At 45.0% G+C, this 24243-nt stretch overlaps 1 protein-coding gene across 1 annotated transcript in view; it reads right to left on the bottom strand.

The window, feature by feature from the left end:
* Window positions 1-24243, bottom strand: part of PURG (purine rich element binding protein G) — an 80843-nt gene that overhangs the window by 5542 nt on the left and 51058 nt on the right. The window lies entirely within an intron of this gene.

Below are 24243 nucleotides of genomic sequence, written 5' to 3'. Positions count from 1 at the left end.
CACCGCTCTGGGACCGCAATGACCCCGTCACTGCCTCTGTACACTCCTTCTTCTCGGAAATCCGAAGTGTCTTTGAGGAACCTGCCCGAGCCTCTTCTGCTGAGACTGCCCTGTTGAACCTGGTCCAGGGTAATTCTTCCGTTGGCGAGTATGCCGTACAATTCCGTACTCTTGCTTCAGAATTGTCCTGGAATAATGAGGCCCTCTGCGCGACCTTCAAAAAAGGCCTATCCAGCAACATTAAAGATGTTCTGGCCGCACGAGAAATTCCTGCTAATCTACATGAACTTATTCACCTAGCCACTCGCATTGACATGCGTTTTTCCGAAAGGCGTCAGGAACTCCGCCAAGATATGGACTCTGTTCGCACGAGGCGTTTCTTCTCCTCGGCTCCTCTCTCCTCTGGTCCCCTGCAATCTGTTCCTGTGCCTCCCGCCGTGGAGGCTATGCAGGTCGACCGGTCTCGCCTGACACCTCAAGAGAGGACACGACGCCGTATGGAGAACCTCTGCCTGTACTGTGCTAGTACCGAACACTTCCTGAGGGATTGTCCTATCCGTCCTCCCCGCCTGGAAAGACGTACGCTGATTCCGCACAAAGGTGAGACAGTCCTTGATGTCTACTCTGCTTCTCCACGTCTTACTGTGCCTGTGCGGATGTCTGCCTCTGCCTTCTCCTTCTCTACTGTGGCCTTCTTGGACTCTGGATCTGCAGGAAATTTTATTTTGGCCTCCCTCGTCAACAGGTTCAACATCCCGGTGACCAGTCTCGCCAGACCCCTCTACATCAATTGTGTAAATAATGAAAGATTGGATTGTACCATACGTTTCCGCACGGAGCCCCTTCTTATGAGCATCGGATCTCATCACGAGAGGATTGAACTTTTGGTCCTCCCCAATTGCACCTCGGAAATTCTCCTTGGACTTCCCTGGCTTCAACTTCATTCCCCAACCCTGGATTGGTCCACTGGGGAGATCAAGAGTTGGGGGTCCTCTTGTTCCAAGAACTGTCTAAAACCGGTTTCCAGTAACCCTTGCCGTAACTCTGTGGTTCCTCCAGTAACCGGTCTCCCTAAGGCCTATATGGACTTCGCGGATGTTTTCTGCAAAAAACAAGCTGAGACTCTACCTCCTCACAGGCCTTATGATTGTCCTATCGACCTCCTCCCGGGCACTACTCCACCCCGGGGCAGAATTTATCCTCTCTCTGCCCCAGAGACTCTTGCCATGTCTGAATACGTCCAGGAGAATCTAAAAAAGGGCTTTATCCGTAAATCCTCCTCTCCTGCCGGAGCCGGATTTTTCTTTGTGTCCAAAAAAGATGGCTCCCTACGTCCTTGCATTGACTACCGCGGTCTTAATAAAATCACGGTTAAGAACCGCTACCCCTTACCCCTCATCTCTGAACTCTTTGATCGCCTCCAAGGTGCCCACATCTTTACTAAATTGGACTTAAGAGGCGCCTATAACCTCATCCGCATCAGAGAGGGGGATGAGTGGAAAACGGCATTTAACACCAGAGATGGACACTTTGAGTATCTGGTCATGCCCTTTGGCCTGTGCAACGCCCCTGCCGTCTTCCAAGACTTTGTCAATGAAATTTTTCGTGATCTGTTATACTCCTGTGTTGTTGTATATCTGGACGATATCCTAATTTTTTCTGCCAATCTAGAAGAACACCGCCAGCATGTCCGTATGGTTCTTCAGAGACTTCGTGACAATCAACTCTATGCCAAAATTGAGAAATGTCTGTTTGAATGCCAATCTCTTCCTTTTCTAGGATATTTGGTCTCTGGCCAGGGACTACAGATGGATCCAGACAAACTCTCTGCCGTCTTAGATTGGCCACGCCCCTCCGGACTCCGTGCTATCCAACGCTTTTTGGGGTTCGCCAATTATTACAGGCAATTTATTCCACATTTTTCTACCGTTGTGGCTCCTATCGTGGCTTTAACCAAAAAAAATGCTGATCCCAAGTCCTGGCCTCCTCAAGCAGAAGACGCCTTTAAACGACTCAAGTCTGCCTTTTCTTCGGCTCCCGTGCTCTCCAGACCTGACCCTTCCAAACCCTTCCTATTGGAGGTTGATGCCTCCTCAGTGGGAGCTGGAGCTGTTCTTCTACAAAAAAATTCTTCCGGGCATGCTGTCACTTGTGGTTTTTTCTCTAGGACCTTCTCTCCAGCGGAGAGGAACTACTCCATCGGGGATCGAGAGCTTCTAGCCATTAAATTAGCACTTGAGGAATGGAGGCATCTGCTGGAGGGATCAAGTTTTCCTGTTATTATCTACACCGACCACAAGAACCTCTCCTACCTCCAGTCTGCCCAACGGCTGAATCCTCGCCAGGCCCGGTGGTCTCTGTTCTTTGCCCGATTTAATTTTGAGATTCACTTTCGTCCTGCCGATAAGAACATTAGGGCCGATGCTCTCTCTCGTTCCTCGGATGCCTCAGAAGTTGAACTCTCTCCGCAACACATCATTCCACCTGACTGCCTGATCTCCACTTCTCCTGCCTCCATCAGGCAGACTCCTCCAGGAAAGACCTTTGTTTCTCCACGCCAACGCCTCGGAATCCTCAAATGGGGTCACTCCTCTCATCTTGCAGGTCATGCGGGCATCAAGAAATCTGTGCAACTCATCTCCCGCTTCTATTGGTGGCCGACTCTGGAGACGGATGTTGTGGACTTTGTGCGAGCCTGCACTATCTGTGCCCGGGATAAGACTCCTCGCCAGAAGCCCGCTGGTTTTCTTCATCCTCTGCCTGTCCCCGAACAGCCTTGGTCTCTGATTGGTATGGATTTTATTACTGATTTACCCCCTTCCCGTGGCAACACTGTTATTTGGGTGGTCGTTGATCGATTCTCCAAAATGGCACATTTCATCCCTCTTCCTGGTCTTCCTTCAGCGCCTCAGTTGGCTAAACAATTTTTTGTACACATTTTTCGTCTTCACGGATTGCCTACGCAGATTGTCTCGGATAGAGGCGTCCAATTCGTGTCTAAATTCTGGAGGGCTCTCTGTAAACAACTCAAGATTAAATTAAATTTTTCTTCTGCATATCATCCCCAGTCCAATGGACAAGTAGAAAGAATTAACCAGATCTTGGGTGATTATTTGCGACATTTTGTTTCCTCCCGCCAGGATGACTGGGCAGATCTCCTTCCATGGGCCGAATTCTCGTATAACTTCAGGGTCTCTGAATCTTCCTCCAAATACCCATTTTTCGTGGTGTACGGCCGTCACCCTCTTCCCCCCCTCCCTACTCCCTTGCCCTCTGGTCTGCCCGCTGTGGATGAAATTTCTCGTGACCTTTCCATCATATGGAGAGAGACCCAAAATTCTCTCTTACAGGCTTCATCACGCATGAAGAAGTTCGCGGATAAGAAAAGAAGAGCTCCTCCCGTTTTTTCCCCTGGAGACAAGGTATGGCTCTCCGCTAAATATGTCCGCTTCCGTGTCCCTAGCTACAAGTTGGGCCCACGCTATCTTGGTCCTTTCAAAATTTTGTGTCAAATTAATCCTGTCTCTTATAAACTTCTTCTTCCTCCTTCTCTTCGTATCCCTAATGCCTTTCACGTCTCTCTTCTCAAACCACTCATCCTCAACCGTTTTTCTCCCAAATCTGTTCCTCCCACTCCTGTTTCCGGCTCCTCGGACATCTTCTCTGTCAAAGAAATCTTAGCTTCCAAAAAGGTCAGAGGGAAAACTTTTTTTTTAGTGGACTGGGAGGGTTGTGGTCCTGAAGAGAGATCCTGGGAACCTGAGGACAACATCCTAGACAAAAGTCTGCTCCTCAGGTTCTCAGGCTCTAAGAAGAGGGGGAGACCCAAGGGGGGGGGTACTGTTACGCCGAGCGCTCCGGGTCCCCGCTCCTCCCCGGAGCGCTCGCTTCACTCTCCCCGCTGCAGCGCTCCGGTCACATCCTCTGACCCGGGGCGCTGCGATTCCGCTGCCAGCCGGGATGCGATTCGCGATGCGGGTAGCGCCCGCTCGCGATGCGCACCCCGGCTCCCGTACCTGACTCGCTCTCCGTCTGTCCTGTCCCGGCGCGCGCGGCCACGCTCCCTAGGGCGCGCGCGCGCCGGGTCTCTGCGATTTAAAGGGCCACTGCGCCGCTGATTGGCGCAGTGGTTCCAATTAGTGTGTTCACCTGTGCACTTCCCTATATCACCTCACTTCCCCTGCACTCCCTTGCCGGATCTTGTTGCCATTGTGCCAGTGAAAGCGTTCCTTGTGTGTTCCTAGCCTGTGTTCCAGACCTTCTGCCGTTGCCCCTGACTACGATCCTTGCTGCCTGCCCCGACCTTCTGCTACGTCCGACCTTGCTTCTGCCTACTCCCTTGTACCGCGCCTATCTTCAGCAGCCAGTGAGGTGAGCCGTTGCTAGTGGATACGACCTGGTCACTACCGCCGCAGCAAGACCATCCCGCTTTGCGGCGGGCTCTGGTGAAAACCAGTAGTGGCTTAGAACCGGTCCACTAGCACGGTCCACGCCAATCCCTCTCTGGCACAGAGGATCCACTACCTGCCAGCCGGCATCGTGACAATTTTATGTGTGAATATGATTTTAATGAATTTATCTTCTTTGTTCTTGTAGAATGGTGGACATGTGGAGAACTCACTGTGGACGAAAACGGCACGTATATTAATATATATCGTTTATTGATGCATGACACTTGCTGGACACCACAGGTTGGGGAAGTAAGGGGCGTAATTTATCCATATATAAGTTATGGGTCACTTCCCCAGAAGCTGATCAGTGCACCCTTGTTGCCCCAAGCAACCGCCGTATGGTGGAGGCTCAGGACGGATGAGGAGGGGTTAACAGAATGAGCTGCGGTTTCCGCAGCTCTTCCGTAAACCAAAGTGCTAGAACATAAGCTGGGGGATTGCTGTGAAACTATTGCCCTGAATCAAGATGGCCGTGGGACTCTGCAGAGCGCCGGAGCGGCAGAAGCGTGCTTGCAGCCTATCAAACAGCCGACCTTTGCCCAGATGTGATGTTCCCTCCGGCTCCTGCACAGAGCGCCGCATGGATCGGCATCCTGTTACCAAGCTTACAGATACTGTATACCCGGCAGGTGAGTGCCCGTGTCCCTGCCCACCTAAACAAGAACTATAGTATACACATGGACACTTTTTGGCCATATATACAGTGACCCCCCCGACCTACGATGGCCCCGACATATGATGAAATCGACATACGATGGCCTCTCAGAGGCCATCGCATGTCGATGTCAGCATCGACATACAATGCTTTTTTATGTCGGGGCCATCGCATTAAGTGCTATCCGGCAGCGCCAAATGCTTAAGCTGCTGCCGGATAGCAGCTTAATGTTCCCCGTGTGGTGCGGTAATTATTACTTACCCCTCCACGATGCTCCGGGGTGCCCTCCGGGTCCAGCGCTGGTCTTCCGGTGTCTTCTCGGCCCTCTCCGATGACGTCAATACGCTGCTGCGCACGCCATCCAATAGGAATGGCGTACGCAGCGGCTTAATGACGTCGCTACGCAGGCCCAGTAAGGCCTTGCGGAAGACAGAAGAGGACCGGAGAAGACCAGGAGAGCCCAGCGGAGGCCCGGGATCACCATCGGGAGCGGCGGGGACACCATCTCGAGCGGCGGGGACAGGTGAGTACAGCTTCCTATACTTTACATTACACGAATCCCTCAACATACGATGGATTCGACAAATGATGGCTCGTTTGGAACAAATTACCATCGTATGTTGAGGGACCACTGTACCTGCATGTTTGCACTATTCAATGCTTGATAATGGCTGGGTGAGCCAGCCGAAACATCGCCATCATGTTTGTGTGAATAAAGACCAACCTTTTTGCACCTTGTGGGAGTGCTGTTGCCTCTTCGTTCTATACACAGTCATGGCCATAAATGTTGACACCCCTGAAATTTTTTAAAATTAAGTATTTCTCACAGAAAAGGATTGCAGTAACACGTTTTGCTATACACGTTTATTCCCTTTGTTTGTATTGGAACTAAACCAAAAAAGGGAGGAAAAAAAGCAAATTGGACATAATGTCATACCAAAATCCAAAAAAGGGCTGGACAAAATTATTGACGATTGTTTCAAGCATGTGATTTTCCTTTCCCTAGCGTCCCTCAACAGCACAATGTGGGGTGTGATGGCTCCGGTGGTGTGTGTTGGGGGGCTAATTCTGTAGGGTAACAATCCTTTAACCTGCATTAAAGGAGCCTCATCATTAATTTACAGTTTTTCTCAGTAATTATTCAGTATATCTATCTCTTTACTTCCGGACCGGAAGTGGGCGGGCTTATTTTATTGGTGCGGAATTCACCTATTTACACCCCCCCCCCCCCCCCGTTTGTTTGGCTCAGTCTCTTGGAGCCATTATATGTGCTATTCAGTCGTGTTTATACTGTGTACTCCTATTTTTTGCTATGAGCTTTCTATATCTTAAAACTGCCCGTTTTTGTATTTTGCAGGGGGTCTTTCTTTATTATTTCTGCTTGATATTGATTTTTTTTGTTAAATGTTTTTTACCTTAGATGTGCTCTATGGAATCTGGAGGGCATAGGGAACCTCATGGGAAATCTTCTCAAACACCGACATTTGGAATGCAATTCTTGCAAGGTTCCTCTACCTGATGGGTATGATCACCCCATCTACCCTTCCTGTCGCCCCAGACTACCACCGAATCAAAAACAGTTTAGGGCCACATATGGGGTATTTCCGTACTTGGGAGAAATTGCGCTACAAATTTTGGAGGGCTTTTTCTCCCTTTACTCCTTATGAAAAGGAAAAGTCGGGGGCTACACCAGCCTGTTAGTGTAAAAAAAAATTTTTTTTTTACACTAACATGCTGGTGTTGCCTCATACTTTTTATTTTCACAATCTGTAAAGGAAAAAAAGACCCCCAAAATTTGTAACGCAATTTCTCTTGAGTACGGAAATACCCCATATGTGGGCATAAAATGCTCTGCGAGCGCACAACAAGGCTCAGGAGTGAGAGCGCACTATGTACATTTGAGGCCTAAATTGGTGATTTGCACAGGGGTGGCTGATTTTACAGCAGTTCTGACAAACACAAAACAATAAATACCCACATGTGACCCCATTTTGGAAACTACACCCCTCACAAAATGTAACAAGGGGTATAGTGAGCCTTAACACCTCATAGGTGTTTGACGAATTTTCATTAGAGTTGGATGGGAAAATGAAAAAAAAAAAAAACATTTCACTAAAATGCTGGTGTTGCCCTACATTTTTCATTTTCACAAGGGAAAATAGGAAAAGAGCCCCACAAAATTCCCATATGTGGATGTAAAGTGTTCTGCGGGCGTACTACAATGCTCAGAAGAGAAGGAGCGACATTGGGCTTTTGAAGAGAAAATTTGTCTGGAATTGAAGGCCACGTGTGTTTACAAAGCCCCCATAGTGCCAGAACAATGGACCCCCCCACACACGTGACCCCAATTTGGAAACTACACCCCTCACGTAATGTAATAAGGGGTGCAGTGAGCATTTACGCCCCACAGGTGTCTGACAGATTTTTGGAACAGTGGTCCGTGAAAATGAAAAAATGTAAATTTTCATTTGCACAGCCCACTGTTCCAAAGATCTGTCAAACGCCAGTGGGGTGTAAATACTCAATGCACCCCTTATTAAATTCTGTGAGGGGTGTAGTTTCCAAAATGGGGTCACGTGGGGGGTCCACTGTTCTGGCACCACGGGGGCTTTGTAAACACACATGGCTCCTGACTTCCATTTCAAACAAATTCTCCAAAAGCTCAATGGCGCTCCTTCTCTTCTGAGCATTGTATTTCGCCAGCAGGGCACTTGACGTCCACATAAGGGGTATTTCCATACTCAGAAGAAATGGGGTTGCAAATTTTGGGGGTCATTTTCTCCTATTACCCCTTGTAAAAATGTAAAATTTGGGGAAAAACCAGCACTTTAGTGGAATTGTTTTTTTTTTTTCATTTACACATCCAACTTTTAACAAAAAGTCGTGAAACACAAGGCTCACTGTACCCCTTGTTACATTCCTTGAGAGTTTTTTTTTTTTTTTTTGCTGTTCTTGCACCATAGGGGCTTCCTAAGTGCGACATGCCCACCAAAAACCATTTCAGCAAAATTTGATTTCCAAAAGCCAAATGTGACTCCTTCTCTTCTGAGCACAGTAGCTCGCTGCAGAGCATTTTACGTCCTAACATGGGGTATTTTCATACTCAGAAGAGATGGGGCTACAAATTTTGGGGGGCATTTTCTCCCATTAACTTTTGTAAAAATTGTAAATTTAGGAAAAAACTGCACTTTAGTGAAAATATGTTTTTTTTCATTTACACATCCGACTTTAACAAAAAGTCGTCAAACACCTGTGGGGTGTTAAGGCTCACTGGACCCCTTGTTACGTGCCTTGAGGGGTGTAGTTTCCAAAATCGTATGCCATGTGGGGGGTTTTCTGCTGTTCTGGCACCATAGGGGCTTCCTAAATGCAACATGCCCCCTAAAAACCATTTCAGAAAAATTCACTCTCCAAAATCCCATTGTCGCTCCTTCCCTTCTGAGCCCTCTACTGCGCCCGCCGAACACTTGACATACACATATGAGGTATCTCCTTACTCTAGAGAAATTGGGTTACAAATTTGAGGGGACTTTTTCTCCTATTACCCCTTGCAGAAATTCAAAAACTGGGTCTACAAGAACATGCGAGTGTAAAAAAATTAAGATTTTGAATTTTCTCCTTCACTTTCCTGCTATTCCTGTGAAACACCTAAAGGGTTAACACACTTACTGAATGTCATTTTGAATACTTTGAGGGGTTCAGTTTTTATAATGCGGTCATTTGTGGGGTATTTCTAATATGAAGGCCCTTCAAATCCACTTCAAAACTGAACTGGTCCCTGAAAAAATCCGATTTTCAAAAATTTGTGAAAAATTGAAAAATTGCTGCTGAACTTTGAAGCCCAAGAAAAGTAAAAACATGTCAACTTTATGATGCAAACATAAAGTAGACATATTGTATATGTGAATCAATATATAATTTATTTGGGATGTCTATTTTCCTTACAAGCAGAGAGCTTCAAATTTAGAAAAATGCTAAATTTTCAATTTTTTCATCACATTTTGGAATTTTTCACCAAGAAATGATGCAAGTATCGAAGAAAATTTACCACTAACATGAAGTAGAATATGCCACGAAAAAAAAATCTCGGAATCAGAATGAAAGGTTAAAGCTTCCCAGAGTTAATAATGCTTAAAGTGACAGTGGTCAGATGTGCAAAAAATGACCGGGTCCTACACTGAAAATTGGCTGGGTCCGTAAGGGGGTAAACTCACCTGGAGCAAGTAAAAGGTGTGGGCAATATAAAAATCTCACCTCAAAGCAGATAAAAAGGAGAGAAGTTCACTTAGTCTTTGCATTGTGTGCCACACTAAGCATGGACAACAGAAAGAAGAGAAGAGAACTGTCTGAGGACTTGAGAACCAAAATTGTGGAAACATATCAACAATCTCAAGGTTACAAGTCCATCTCCAGAGATCTAGATTTGCCTTTGTCCACAGTGTGCAACATTATCAAGAAGTATGCAACCCATGGCACTGTAGCGAATCTCCCTGGGTGTGGATGGAAGACCAGGTGTGGGCAATATAAAAATCACACCTGAAAGCAGATAAAAAGGAGAGAAGTTTGCAGTGCTCTGATTGCAGAGCGCACACGCATGAGGGTGGGAGTGTATTGCTATTGAAACCTCGCTAACCCCGACTTCCAGGTGTAGCGAGGGACCAGCGCAGAGCGACAACAGTACGCCAAGCTCGCACGTCATGTGCTCTGCAATCAGAGCACCACACTCAGGGTATATGTGACTCCACATCGCTAGTATGTGGAGTTGAAGATAAATAATATTTATGAAAAAAAAGGGGGCGAGCTTAGAAGCTTTAGTGCGGGAGGCTGAAGCAGAGGGCCAGCGGTGGTTCCGCCTTGAAGAGCATATTATAGACAGATGTAAGGAATTTTACAGGCACATAACTCGGCGGCTACTGGACAAAAAAAAGTAAGTGACCCCTGTATCAACTCCTGTTTACCCACACTATAACCCAGTGTATTGGGTTTAGTGTGGGTGAACTTGCTGACAGTTTTCCTTTAAAGGGGTTGTCTGGTAAAAATGTATTATTTCCTTAGTATTCTCAGCCTGTCTGATAAAATAAACACAATAAGTCGCAGGACGCCCCGTCTTCGCTGACCCTCTTCACCCACTGGCTGTAAATGCTGTGCTCTGCAGCTTGGGGGGGAAGCAGTATCACTGGCCGAGAATGGGGTGCCGCAATACTGGAGCTAGTAAGTGGAGGAAGATGAGTTAAAGTGTTTGTTATTTTATTAGGGAGGCTGAGGACAATAAGAAAATACAAAAATTACCTATCTACTGGAATCTGCAGCTCCATACCTGGTATGAAGCTGGCAGATTACCTTCACGGTGTAGGTCAAATTATATATACAGCATTAGGTTATTATATACAGCAGGGAAAAAGAGAAATAAGGGCATTGCTTTCAAGAGTCATAGTAAGCCAACCAATTATATGTTTTCTTTTTTGTTACTGCACCCAGGTTAAGTTATGTATTTACAGTGCACACATTTGTGTGTTATAGACAGATTTTACAGTGGGGCAAAAAAGGATTTAGTTAGCTACCAATTGTGCAAATTCTCCCACTTAAAAGGATGAGAGGCCTGTAATTTTCATCATAGGTATACCTCAACTATGAGAGACATAATAAGAAAACAAAATCCATAAAATCACATTGTCTGATTTTGGTCACCTATAAACAAACAAGATTTCTGGCTCTCACAGACCTGTAATTTCTTCTTTAAGAGCCTCAGTCCCCCACTCGTTACCTGTATTAATGGCACCTGTTTGAACTTGTTATCAGTATAAAAGACACCTGTCCACAAGCTCAAACAGTCACACTCCAAACTACACTATGGCCAAGACCAAAGAGCTGTCGAAGGACACCAGAAACAAAATTGTAGACCAGCACCAGGCTGGGAAGACTGAATCTGCAATAGGCAAGCAGCTTGGTGTGAAGAAATCTGTGGGAGCAATTATTAGAAAGTAGAAGACATACAAGACCACTGATAATCTCCCTCAATCTGGGGCTCCACTCAAGATCTCACCCCGTGGTGTCAAAATGATCACAAGAACAGTGAGCAAAAATCCCAGAACCACATGGGGAAACCTAGTGAATGACCTGCAGAGAGCTGGGACCAAAGTAGCAAAGGCTACCATCAGTAACACACTACGCCACCAGGGACTCAAATCATGCAGTGGCAGACGTATCCCCTGCTTAAGCCAGTACATGTCCGGGCCCGTCTGAAGTTTTCTAGAGAGCATTTGGATGATCCAGAAGAGGATTGGGAGAATGTCATATGGTCAGATGAAACCAATGTAGAACTTTTTGGTAAAAACTCAACTCGTCGTGTTTGGAGGAGAAAGAATGCTGAGTAGCATCCAAAGAACACCATACCTACTTTGAAGCATGGGGGTGGAAACATCATGCTTTGGGGCTGTTTTTCAGCAAAGGGACCAGGATGACTGATCCGTGTAAAGGAAAGAACGAATGGGGCCTTGTATCATGAGATTTTGAGTGAAAACCTTTCATCAAGGGCATTGAAGATGAAACGGGGCTGGGTCTTTCAGCATGACAATGATCCAAACACATCACCTGGGCAACGAAGGAGTGGCTTCGTAAGAAGCTTTTCAAGGTCCTGGAGTGGTCTAGCCAGTCTCTAGATCTCAACTCCATAGAAAACCTTTGGAGGGAGTTGAAAATCCGTGTTGCCCAGTGACAGCCCCAAAACATCACTACTGTAGAGGAGATCTGCATGGAGGAATGGGCCAAAATACCAGCAGCAGTGTGTGAAAACCTTGTGAAGACTTACAGAAAACGTTTGACCTCTGCCATTGCCAACAAAGGTTATATAACAAAGTATTGAGATAACTTTTGTTATTGACCAAATACTTATTTTCCAGAATAATTTGCAAACAAATTCTTTGCAAATCAGACAATGTGATTTTATGGATTTTTTTTTTCTCATTATGTCTCTCATAGTTGAGGTATACCTATGCTAAAAATTACAGGTCTCTCTCATATTTTTAAGTGGCACAATTGGTGGCTGACTAAATACTTTTTTGCCCCACTGTACCTGTTGTAGGGTACATTCACACTGAGCAATTCAAGAGGAATTCACAAGGAATAATTTTGGTCAGGAAATTGTTGCCTTCTCCATCAAGCGGAATTCATGCGAAAAGGAAGAGGAATGAAGGAGGAGGCTATTTAATCTACTTTTCTGAATTCCGCTCGAATTCCTCTTGAAAACAATGTCTGGCAGAATTTTTTTCTACCATTGACTTCTAATGGATTCTGCTCGCGGATTCCGCTTGAAGAATGAACATGTTCTTTCTTCAAGCGGAAAGGAATTCAGCGTCGGAATTCTGCTAGCAGAAATAACAAAGTCAATGGGCAGAGGAGATGTTTAATTTGGAGAGGAGAATTCAAGAGGAATTACTCGAGTAAATTCCTCTTGAATTACTCAGTGTGAACGCACCCGTATTGTGAAAGGTGATGTTTTCCCATAAACAGCTCTGTAAAGGGATAAAGTTTAACAGTCCATCTGCCACCTCTGTATGCCTTCAATTGGAGTTTTTTTTCCTCAGTTGTAAATGGGCCCACTAGAATAAAACACTGTTGAAAATTTGCTAGTCTTGTGTAACATTTAGACAGTCTGGCCCAGATTAATCAAACTGTGTGACAGAAAAAATAGAGTGATCTTCCCCCAGCAACCAATCACAGTTCAGCTAATGAGCTCTGGTAAAGTGAAAGCTGAACTGTGATTGGTTGCTAAGAGAAAATCCCTCTATTTTTTCTCCCACGCTGTTTGATAAATCTGGGCCTATAAACTCAGACCCAGCCATCTGATGATGCACCAAACGTATTAATGCTGTGTAATAAATAGGAGGATGTTTCAGACATTGTTTACTTTGTACTACGTATTAGTTGACTTACTATATGCTATTAGATAATGACAATGTGTCAAATGTGGCACAGTGTCAAATTTCAAGCTACTAGCCTAAGCCAAGAAATATAAAAAATCATTTCCATAAACTTTTCCAAATAAAGTCTTGTCAGAGCAGATTATATGGGATATCAGTTGACTAGTTGCCCATAGAATCCAATCAGATCGCTTCTTTAGTTTAGAGGCCTTTTCAATGATTGGTTGCTATGGGCAACTACATCACTCTTCCTCTACACAGGTTTTGATAAATCTCCCTCCTTGTTCAGAGAACAGTATTTAACCCCTCCTTAAAGGGGTACTCTGCCCCTAGACATCTTATCCCCTATCCAAAGCATAGGGGATAAGATGTCTGATCGTGTGGTGTTTGGATGCTGGAACCCCCTGTGATCTCCACCCGGCGTTGTATACATTTATGTTCAGAACGCCGGTTTTGGGTGGCGGTGGTTGTAATGTCACGCCCTGCCCACTTTATTCATGCCTATGGGAGGAATCATGATGGCTGTGGTTGCCATGCACCCTCCCAAAACGTTGTGACCACAGCCACCCAAAACTGGCATTCTAAACAAATGTTAAGGACGCTGGGGTGCCGTGTCGGAGATCGCGGTGGGTCCCTTTAACCCATTCAGGACCCAGGGCGTATGGGTGCGCCCTTGCCTCCTGGTACTTAAGGACACAGGGAGTACCTGTAAACCCTGGTCGCATCACCGGTGTTTGAAGCGTGCTCGCGAGCTGAGCATGCTTCAAACGCGGTGGGTCCCAACTGCTATTAGCAGCCAGGACCCAGGGTTAATGTCCGGCATCACCGATTGGGCCAATGCCCGGCATTAACCGTTTAGAAGCCGCCATCAAAGTTGATTGCGGTGACCAAAATTAAAAGTCAAACGATCCAGGCAGCTCAGTGGAGCAATGAAATTGCGATGTCTCGTCAGCTGAGAGGATGGCCGGAGGGCCCTTACCTGCCTCCTCACCGTCCGATTGGTGATCCTCTGCTGCCTCTAGTCCACACAGGCTGCAGCAGCAGAGCACTGATAACACTGATCAATGCTGAGTCAAAGCTCAGCATTGAACAATGTATGCAATCGCAAGGTTGCATGTTATAGCCCTCTATGGGGGCTAAAAAAAAATTGTAAAATATGTAAAAAAGAAAAAAAAAAGCTTATAAATGTGAATAAGCCCCCCCCCAATACAAGTTTGAATCACCCCCCTTTTCCCATTAAAATAATTTAATTAAAAACAAACATGTGGTACCGCCGTGTGTGTAAATGTCCGAACTATTAAAATATAAGGTTATTTAACCCCTTAAGGATGCAGGGTTTTCCGTTTTTGCACTTTAGTTTTTTCCTCATCGCTAAAAATCATAACGCTTTCAATTTTGTACCTACAGACCCATATGAGGGCTTGTTTTTTGCTCCACCAATTTTGCTTTGTAATGACATCCATTATTTTACCACCCAATCTATGGCGAAACTGGAAAATAACATTTTTGTGGGCTAAAATATATATATATTAAAAAAAACGCAATTTGTTTTAATTTTGGGGGCTTCTGTTTCTAAGCGGTGCACTTTTCGGTAAAAATTACACCTTATCTTTCTTTTGTAGGTCCATACAATTAAAATGATACCCTACTTATATAGTGGTTTGATTTTGTTTTACTTCTGGTAAAAATCATAACTACATGCACCAAAATTTATTTGTTTAAAAATGTCCTCTTCTGACCCTTATAACTTTTTTTATTTTTCTGCATACAGAGATGTATGATGGCTAATTTTTTGCACCATGATCTTAGGTTTTTATCGGTACCATTGTTTTGATCGGACTTTTTGATAGCTTTTTATTACATTTTTTATGGTATAAAAAGTGACCAATAATACGCTATTTTGGACTTTTTTTAAGGGCACGCCATTTGCCGTGCAGTTTAATTAACGATATATTTTTTATAGTTTGGACATTTATGCACACGGCAATACCACATGTTTATTTTTATTTACATGTTTTTTTTATGGGAAAAGGGGGCGATTTAAACTTATTAGGGAAGGGGTTAAATTACATTTATTACCTCAATTTTACACTCTTTTTTTGCAATGTTATAGCTCCCATAGGAGACTATAACCTGCATTACACTGATTGAATACACTAATCAGTGCTGTGCCATAGCATTGCATTGATCAGTGTTATTGGCAGTCGATTGCTCAAGTCTGGATCTCAGGCTTGGAGCAATCAAGCACCGATCGGACAGCCGGGAGAAAGGGATGAAGACTCCCCCTATCCTCTCAGCTGTCCGGGATGCCACGATTTCACTGCGGTGGTCCCAAACAGCCCACTGAGCTAACCGGCTATACTTTTCTCCCGTTTTAGACATCGCAATCAACTTTGATCATGGTGTCTAAAGGGTTAATACCGGACATCAGCCAGATAAGCGAAGTCCAGTATTAGCCACGGGTCCTGGCTGCTGATAGCAACAGGGTCCTGCTGGGTATGAAGTGTGCTCAGCTCCTGAGCGCGCTTCACATAACGGGAGCTGGCCAATAGCGATAATATACCCTCGTGGTCGTTAAGGGGTTAAACCCGCATGGTCGATGGTGTACACGTAAAAAATAACCAAAGTCCAAAATTGTGCATTTTTGGTCACTTCATATACTATAAAAAAAATGTATAAAAAGCTATCAAAAAGTTCCATCTAGTGATGAGCGGCATATGCCATATTCGAATTCGGGATATTTCACGAATATGAGGATGAATATTCGTCCCATATTCGTGAAATTCGAATATTCGTGAGTTTTTTTTTTTCATTGCTAAATTTCGTCATTGCGAAATTTCGCTATTGCGAAATTTCTCTCGGCTGCGCATGCGCGCTATGACATCATGCGAGAACGGAGATAATTTCCTGGATCTTTGCCAGTTGTTTTTCGCGTCGTGATTTTCTGCTGCCCTGCGAAGCGAAGGTGGTGGGGAGTAACTTTTCACCAAGTGAGGAAAAACTGCTGATTTGTGTAAGTAATTTCACCGCTGTTATTTAATTATATTTAACTGCATTTTAGACTAGTTTAAACGTTATGATATAAGATCAGATAGCAGTGTTTCCCAAACAGTGTGTCTCCAGCTGTTGCAAAACTACAACTCCCAGCATGCACTGACAGACCATGCCTGCTGAGAGTTGTAGTTTTGCAACAGCTGGAGGCACACTGGTTGTGAAACACTGAGTTAGGTAACAAACTCTCAGTGTTTCGCAACCAATGTGCCTCCAGCTGTTGCAAAACTACAACTCCCTGCATGCAACTTGCTGCATCCCCCCCCCCCCTTTCCCCCCAATGTGAATGTACAGGGAACATTCACATGGGCAGGGGCTTACAGTGTGTTTGTATCTGAAGCAAATTTTGCACTGCAGCTAAAACTCTCAGCGGGAAACTAAGGTGAACCCCCGCCCGTGTGACTGTACCCTAAAAACACTACATTACACTACACTATACACATACCCCTACACAGCCCCCCTCCCCTCCCCAATAAAAGTGAAAACCATCTGGTACGGCACTGTTTCCTAAACGGAGCCTCCAGCTGTTGCAAAAAAACTCCCCAGTATTACCGGACAGCCATTGACTGTACAGGCATGCTGGGAGTTTAGCAACAGCTGGAGGCACCCTGTTTGGGAATCAGTAGCGTACAATACCCCTATGTCCACTCCTATGCAATTCCCTAATTTAGTCCTCAAATGCGCATGGCGCTCTCACTTTGGAGCACTGTGTTATCTGTGGTATTACATAGGACTGCAGGTCACATCTACTACATTTTCTGTACTCAGAGAGTTATCACGGTGTTATCAGTTGTGCTTCTTCTGTTTTAAAAAAAAACCAATTGGGTTCTCTTCTGCTTTTAAAAAAGCAATTGGTTGTCACAGGATACAAGGCATAAAGGACACAAGCAAAAGCACAGAAACACTCTCCTCTCTAAACCACCATGTGAATCTGCAAAGGAATGCTGGTGGGGAGTGATGTTATATACTGGTCGTGCCAGCAAGTTTCTATTGGTTGCTAGGGACGTTGCTAAGCTCTGACAACTGTGCTTGCAGAACTCTCATTGGCTCACAGGCATAAGTAGGGCAGAATTTCAAAGAATATTCGCATTGCGAAAATTTTTATTTTTCATTTGCACAGTCTACTGTTCCAAAGATGTGTCAAGCGCCAGTGGGGTGTCAATGCTCACTGCACCCCTTACTACATTCTGTGAGGGGTGTAGTTTCCGAAATAGGGTCACGTGGGGTTGGGGGGGTTGGTCCACTGTTCTGGTGCCAAGGTCCCCAACTTCTATTCCAACCTTCTCTCCAAAAGCCCAATGGCTCTCCTTTTGTTCTGGGACCTGTAGTGCGCCAGCAGAGCACTTTCCGTCCACATATGGGGTATTTCCTTACTCGGGAGAAATTGGGCTTCAAATTTTGGGGTCCATTTTCTCCTATTATCCCATGTGAAAATGAAAAATTTGGAGTGACACCATCATTTTAGTGTTAAAAATCACATTTTTCAATTTCACGTCCAACTTCAACGCAAACCTGTCAAACACCTGTGAGGTGCTAAGGCTCACTATACCCCTTGTTACGTTCCTTGAGGGGTGTAGTTTCCCAAATAGTATGCAATGTGTTTTTTTTTGCTGTCCTGGCACCATAGGGGCTTCCTAAATGTGACATGCCCCCCAAAAACATTTCAGCAAAATTCTCTCTCCAAAAGCCCAATGGCGCTACTTCTGTTCTGAGACCTGTAGTGCGCCAGCAAAGCACTTTACGTCCACATATAGGGTATTTCCTTACTCGAGAGAAATTGGGCTTCACAATTTGGGGTCCATTTTTCTCCTGTTACCCCATGTGAAAATTAAAAATTTGGAGTAACACCATAATTTTAGTATTAAAAATCACATTTTTCATTTTCACGTCCAAATTCAACACAAACCTGTCAAACACCTGTGAGGTGTTAAGGCTTACTATACGCATTGTTACGTTCCTTGAGTGGTTTAGTTTCCCAAATAGTGTGCCATGTGTTTTTTTTTCTTTTTTTTTTTTGCTGTTCTGGCACCATGGGAGCTTCCTAAATGCAGCATGCCCCCCAAAAGCCATTTAAGCAAAATTTGCCCTCCAAAATCCCACAGTTGCTCTTTCCCTCTTGAGCCATGTTGCGAGCCCGCAGAGCACTTTACGTCAACAAATGAGGTATTTCCTTACTCGAGAGAAATTGGGCTGCAAATTTTGCAGGGCTTTTTCTTCGAATAACCCTTGTAAAAATGAAAAAAATTGAGCTACATGAACATGCATTTCATTTTCTCCGGGACCCGCGGCTAATACCGGACAGCGTCGATCAGGCTGATGTCCAGTATGAACCCTTTAGACGCCGACGTCTAATTTACACTCTAGCTCAAAATATACAAAAGTTGCGCACATCCTTTGATAAATTTTGCGCAAATATAGAAACACCTCCCCCTTGCTCTACCGTGCACTCCTTCTCTACCTCACACTTCACAGAGCTGCACTTCACAGAGCTGTGGCACACTGCTCACATAGCAAGAAGTGCTGGAGCAGCAGTGTGTGCCGAACAAAACTCTGCACAATAGTATAATCATAAATCTTTATAAAGTACACAGAATGCCTGGGTTTAAATAATATGTAATTTAATATTTAATTTTAAATATGTAATTGTATTTACTTCTATATCAGTTTTACCAACCAGAATGTCTCCAAGTGTAGCAACAACTGGAGGCACCCTGGTTGGTAAAAACTGTGTACGTGTACATGTACATGTAGCAGAAATTAGTGTGCGGTGTGTGTATGGAGCAGAGCTGAATGTGTGATTATGTGTATGCATGACCACGCACACACTCAGCTCTGCTGCCTACACACCATCACACAATCAGCTCTGCTACATACACACAATCAGCTCTGCTGCATACACATGATCACATATACATAGACCTTCTTCCTCCCTGCAGACTGCTTCAGCTTCTGCCGGATAGCCGTTTAAGGTGTCCCGTGTGGTCCGGTGGGTGTCACTCACCTGTACCGGTGCTCCGGACCGTCCTCTTCAGGATCCCCTGCATCGCCGGCACTCTCCATCATCGTCATCAAGTCATCGCGCACGCCGTCCCGTTTAGGAGCTGTGTGCGCAGCGACGTGATGAAGAGACGCAGCAGAGACGGTTCGGGGATGCGGCGACAGTGGAGGAGGGCGACATCCAGGGCAGCGGTGAGCGGCAGGGACCGGTGAGTACTGTATAACCTCCCATACCAGTGGTCTTCAACCTGTGGACCTCCAGATGTTGCAAAACTACAACTCCCAGCATGCCTGGACAGCCGTTGATTGTCCGGGCATGCTGGGAGTTGTAGTTTTGCAACATCTGGAGGTCCGCAGGTTGGAGACCACTGTCCTATACTTTGCATTGCACGGATCCCTCAACATACGATGGTTTCAACTAACGATCGTTCATTTGGAATGAATTACCATCATATGTTGAGGGACCACTGTATAGTGGTATTCTTAGCTGTTGGGTCACCATGGTTACGCTCTACACAGGTGCAATCTCCTGCACTCATCAAGAACAGCCAGAGTTTGAATTTTACACAGTTCTACAGATCTACAGTCTGTACAGGCCAGAGTCTAATCTAATATGTATTACATATTGCTGGACTTATTCTTATAACATTTTAAGTGTCCTCCTTGATGGTGTATATTTGTGCAATAAAATCAGGAGTCAGGACTTGTGCAAAATTTGTGCTTGTAAAGAGAAAAGACACAGTTGATAAATCGATGTCCCACACATAATCAGCTCTACTGTACACTTTTTTAGAATTCCACTTGTAAAGTTCTATCAAACATTATGCAAAAAAACACGCTAAAAACTGAATTGCGCATGGTGTCAATTTTACAAAAAAAATGCACTGTGTAGAATCAGAAGCCCCAAAAGTTACAAAATGGCGTTTTTCTTTCCAATTTTGCCCCACAAATATTTTTTTTCTGGTTTTGCAGAAAATTTTGTGGTGAAAAGATTAATGTCATTACTAAGTACAATTGGTGGCGCAAAAAACAAGCCCTCATATGGGTCTATAGGTGCAAAATTGAAAGTGTTCTGATTTTTAGAAGGTGAGGTGGAAAATCCGAAAGTGCAAAAATAAAAAAAAACTGTGGTCCTTAAGGGGTTAAAATGATACGCATATTTATATGCGTTATTGTTAATATACTAAAAAGAAAAAACATAAATGACTTGATTGTTTTGATGGAACTTTTTATTAAAAAATTTCTGACACGTGATGTTGCCAGAAATCAGCAATTACCGTATTTATCGACGTATAAGACGCACTTTTTAGGCTAAAATTTTTAGCCTAAAGTCTGTGTGCGTGTTATACGCCGATACACCCCCAGGAAAGGCAGGGGGAGAGAGGCCGTCGCTGCCCGCTTCTCTCCCCCTGCCTTTCCTGGGGTCTAGAGCGCTGCTGTCGGCCCTTTTCACCCCCTGGTTATCGGCGCCGCTGCCCGTTCTGTCCCCCTGACTATCGGTGCCGGCGCCGATAGCCAGGGAGAGAGAAGCGGCGCCGACAGCCAGGGGGAGAGAAGGGGCCGCTGCCCCCCCCCCATCCCCGGTGGCATAATTACCTGAGTCCGGTCCGCGCTGCTCCAGGCCTCCGTCGTGCGTCCCCGGCGTCATTGCTATGCGCTGAACGGCGCGGCGCATGACGTCAGAGCGCCGTGCCGTGCATAGCAACGACGCTGGGGACGCACGACGGAGGCCTGGAGCAGCGCGGACCGGACTCAGGTAATTATGCCACCGGGGATGGGGGGAGGCAACGGGGCAGCGGCGCCGGCAATGGGTGCCGCTGCCCCTTCTCTCCCCCTGGCTGTCGGCGCCGCTTCTCTCCCCCTGGCTATCGGCGCCGGCACCGATAGTCAGCGGGACAGAACGGGCAGCGGCGCTGATAACCAGGGGGTGAGAAGGGCCGACAGCAGCGCTCTAGACCCCAGGAAAGGCAGGGGGAGAGAAGCGGGCAGCGACGGCCTCTCTCCCCCTGCCTTTCCTGGGGGTATATCGGGGTATACACGCGCACACACGCACCCTCATTTTTTCATGGATATTTGGGTAAAAAACTTTTTTTACCCAAATATCCGTGGTAAAATGAGGATGCGTGTTATAGGCCGGTGCGTGGTATACCCCGATAAATACGGTATGTGGTTTGGAATTTTTATTTATATGTATTTTTTAATGGGAAAATAGGATAATTTATCCTTTTATTGGGGGGGTGGGTATATATTTTTAAAAAACACACACATAGCGGACAGTTTTTAATTCCCCGGCAAAGAATAGGGGACACTCCCAATAGCAGGGTTGGACATACCCGAAAGGGAACAAAACACTCCCATTAGGGGACAAAACACTCCCAATAAGGGACAACCAGGCTTATGTGCTGGCCCTACCTTGTACATAGTGCCGCCATCATGGGGTACAGCCAATACCCGTGTAAGGGGCCTGGGCTCCCAATGCATTCCCCTGCAGAAGCACCAGCACAGAAGCAGAAGACCGTTGTATAAGCCAGTGGTCTTCTGCTTCTGCACGTCCCCCCCCCCCTTTTTTTTTTTACCCCTTGTACCACATAATTTCCTCCATCCCCCCTGTGATATTTCATTGCCCCTTTATTACCCTCTGTGAAAATGTATCACCCCTTTTTACAACCCCCTGTGCCATTTCATTCCACCTTCATCCTCCTGTGCCACTTCATAATGAGGGGGGTGATGAATTTACACAGAGGGTAATAAAGGGGGAATGATATGGCACAGGGGATCAAGGGTAAATGATGTGGCACAGGGGGTGATGGGGAATAATTTGGCACAAGGCACGGGGGAATAAGGTGGCACAGGTTATAAGGGGGGGGATGAAATGATATGGGGAGGGATAGGGGGTGATTAAACATCACTGGGAGATTCTACCGTAATATTGCTTTTTATCATGTTTTATACGGGGGAGGGATAAGGGTTGATTAAATGCCATTGGGAGAGTCTACTGTAATTTAGTTTTTTTTAATCATATTTTATAGGTAATTACACTCTGGAGTGAGTTCAGTATGGTATTCGGTCATTCAGAAATATTTTTAAGCCGTTTTTCCCAATAGGGGACATCTCTCAATAGCGGACACTTTTTTGTTCCCCGTGAGTGTCAGCTATTGGGAGATTCTACTGTGTATATATCTATACCTATGTATATCTCCATCTATACACACACACACACAGTCATGGCCATAAATGTTGGCACCCCTGAAATGTTTCTAGAATATTAAGTATTTCTCACAGAAAAAGGATTGCAGTAACATGTTTTGCTATACACAAGTGTATATATTGAGAAAGCACTGGCATATCCTCAAGGAGGGCCATGACCGGATCCCAGAATTCGTCTGCCCCCCTGATGTCGTACAGAAGAGGTTGTAATCTACAAGATAAACTTGTTCAAACAGACGTAGCACTAACCAGATCCGAAGTGTAAATAAGGGCTCTTATCCTTGCCGCCTGTGTGTGAATTGTACATACAGTCATGGCCGTAAATGTTGGCACCCCTGAATTTTTTCTATTAGTATTTCTCACAAAAAAGGATTGCAGTAACACATGTTTTGCTATACATATGTTTATTCCCTTTGTGTGTATTGGAACTAAACAAAAAAAAGGGAGGAAAAAAAGCAAATTGGAGATAATGTCACACCAAACTCCAAAAATGGTCTGGACAAAATTGGCACCCTTTCAAAATTGTGGAAAAATAAGATTGTTTCAAGCATGTGATGCACCTTTAAACTCACCTGGGGCAAGTAACAGGTGTGGGCAATATAAAAATCACACCTCAAAGCAGATAAAAAGGAGAGAAGTTCACTAAGTCTTTGCATTGTGTCTCACACTAAGCATTGACAACAGAAAGAGTAGAAGAGAACTGTCTGAGGACTTGAGAACCAAAATTGTGGAAAAATAATCTCAAGGTTACAAGTCCATCTCCAGAGATCTAGATTTGCCTTTGTCCAGTGTGCAACATTATCAAGTATGCAACCCATGGCACTGTAGCTAATCTCCCTGGGCGTGAACGAAAGAGAAAAATTGATGAAAGGTGTCAACACAGGATAGTCCGGATGGTGGCTAAGCAGCCCCAAACAAGTTCCAAAGATATTCAAGCTGTCCTGCAGGCTCAGGGAGTATCAGTGTCAGCGCGAACTATCCGTCAACATTTAAATTAAATGAAACGCTATGGCAGGAGACCCAGTAGGACCCTACTGCTGACACAGACATAAAAAAGCAAGACTACATTTTGCCAAAATGAACTTGAGTAAGCCAAAATCCTTCTGGGAAAACATCTTGTGGACAGATGAGACCAATATAGAGCTTTTTAGTAAAGCACCTCATTCTAATGTTTACCAAAAACGGAATGAGGCCTACAAAGAAAAGAACACAGTACCTACAATGAAATATTTTGGAGGTTCAATGATATATTTTTTTTTTTTTTTTTTTGCTGCCACTGACACTGGGTGCCTTGAATGTGTGGAAGGCATCGTGAAATCTGAGGATTACCAACAGATTTTGGGTTGCACTGTACAGCCCAGTGTCAGAAAGCTGGGTTTGCGTCCGAGATCTTGGGTCTTCCAGCAGGACAATGACCCCAAACATACGTCAAAAAGCACCCAGAAATGGATGGCAACAAAGCACTGGAGAGTTCTGAAGTGGCAGCAATGAGTCCAGATCTAAATCCCATTGAACACCTGTGGAGAGATCTTAAAATTGCTGTTGGGAAAAGGCGCCCTTCCAATAAGAGAGACCTGGAGCAGTTTGTAAAGGAAGAGTGGTCCAACATTCCGGCTTTGAGGTGCAAGAAGCTTATTGATGGTTATAGGAAGTGACTGATTTCAGTTTTTTTTCCCCAAAGGGTGGGCAACCAAATATTAAGTTAAAGGTGCCAATAATTTTGTCCGGACCATTTTTGGAGTTTGGTGTGACATTATGTCCAATTTGCTTTTTTCCTCCCTTTTTTGGTTTAGTTCCAATACACACAAAAGGGAATAAACATGTGTATAGCAAAACATGTGTTACTGCAATCCTTTTCTGTGAGAAATACTTTGTTTTCTAGAAAATTTTATATATAATTTATTTTTTACACTTTTTAAGCCCCCATAGAGGACTTTTAATGGCAATCATAAGATTGCTATGT

Source organism: Hyla sarda, chromosome 1 (genome assembly GCF_029499605.1).
Source record: "Hyla sarda isolate aHylSar1 chromosome 1, aHylSar1.hap1, whole genome shotgun sequence".
NCBI lineage: Eukaryota > Metazoa > Chordata > Amphibia > Anura > Hylidae > Hyla > Hyla sarda.
Note: the sequence above shows the minus strand (reverse complement) of the source record. Positions and strands in the feature narration are given on the sequence as shown.